Below are 1602 nucleotides of genomic sequence, written 5' to 3'. Positions count from 1 at the left end.
CTGTCTCTCTCTGTCCCAAAAATAAATAAACGTTGAAAAAAAAATTTAAAAAAAAGAAAAATCTAACAAGGCAGTTTTTATAAGAAATAAATTTCAAACAACTTCCTTGCAAGTAAGGTCATGTCGTGGGGGCCCCCCCCCCACCGGCTCCTCTTTGGCACCATCTCGTTGGCCTCCCCGTGACACTTCACGCTGCCTTCCCTTCTCATGACTGAGTTCTCTGGGGATAAGAGCAGAAGAGAGAGGCGCCCCCAAATTCTTGCCCTGGGCAGGTGGTCCAGACACCAGCACTTTGCCCAGAGCCAGCTCCGTTTTCCCCAAGGGCAGGTGGACAACGCTGTCACCGGGAGATCTTGAGGGTGCCACTCAGCCCCTAACTTTGCCTCCCCCAAGGAGGAAGCATCGCCCTAGGACACCAAAGGGGTTTCCTTCTCCAGGACTGAGTTCTATGTCTTCACCTTTCTCTTGGGTCTACGCCTGTTTGTAAACCACCGTGGCAAGACGGAGCTGACCACGTCTAGCCAGGACCCTGGCAAACATCTGGACGGACCAGAGGCACTTGCTTTCTGCTTTTCTCTGTGACACCCCCAAACTACGAAGAGAAACACTAGGGCAAGGAAAGCAGGCACAGAAGACTCCATGCCCCAGGTCTTAATGCCGCTTCCCAAGGGCCAAGGGGCTGGTCCCTGTGGACATCAGCGGACACTTGACCCTGCTCCTGGGCCAGACACAAGGTCTGGAACCAGGCTGCAGTCACAGGCCTGTCTGGCCCGAGCCTCTGAGAGCGACAGGGCACCCGGGTCACCTCCAAGGAGAATTTCCAGAGTAGCCAACCCCATAGATCATTCCTCTGTAGGATCCAAACAAAACAGAATGTGCCTACGTTATCTAATTCCTGTTGACATCTCTAAATGATAGAAGCCATGGTGTTTCTGGTGATAAAACCATTTATACTAAAAAATGTCCTCAAGATGAAGATATGAATATATGCGAACTGAACTCATTCAGTTAGATTCAGTTCGTTATGCAATAAAATTATGAGTGCGTGTTGGGATGGATAACAGATTTCAAGGTTTCAGGTGAAGTTAGAGCCAGGTTGTGGGAGGTGTTAATTTAGTGAGATTAAAGCCAAAACCACAGAACCAGAAGAGCTCACGAACCACCCTTGGTTTGGAGAACCAACGCCTTCTGCCGATGTTCCCCTGTCAGAGCTGTCTGACTGCACACCCCTTGTGACTGACAGCTCTTGATTCCACCTCTAGACCCAGGGACCAAGGACACAGCTGATGCCATTGGCCCAGTCAGGACCGATTTGGGGGCTTGTGCTGGAGAAAGTGCTGGCCCCTCCCAGACTATGGCCTGGGCTCCTGCGAGCCGGGCTCTGAGTAGCAGGGGCTTGAAGAGAGCTCACTGTCCTGTCTACCTCTGCCTGGCACCCTTGGAGCACCAGGAGACAAGTACCTGTGCCCCAAAGTGGGTGTGAGGCTCAGCAGTGGCCCGGGAACCCTGAGCCTGAGGCTGGCCCCCATCTAGCTGCGGCCCTGTAAGGAGTTGCCTTGGACTGTAGAGCCAAACCCAGCAGAACCCAGGGCCAGGGGTCCC

The sequence above is a fragment of the Herpailurus yagouaroundi genome, unplaced genomic scaffold (genome assembly GCF_014898765.1).
Source record: "Herpailurus yagouaroundi ecotype Mexico unplaced genomic scaffold, PumYag 29, whole genome shotgun sequence".
Lineage (NCBI taxonomy): Eukaryota > Metazoa > Chordata > Mammalia > Carnivora > Felidae > Herpailurus > Herpailurus yagouaroundi.
The sequence above is the reverse complement of the archived record's forward strand: the minus strand, read 5'-3'. Positions refer to the sequence as shown.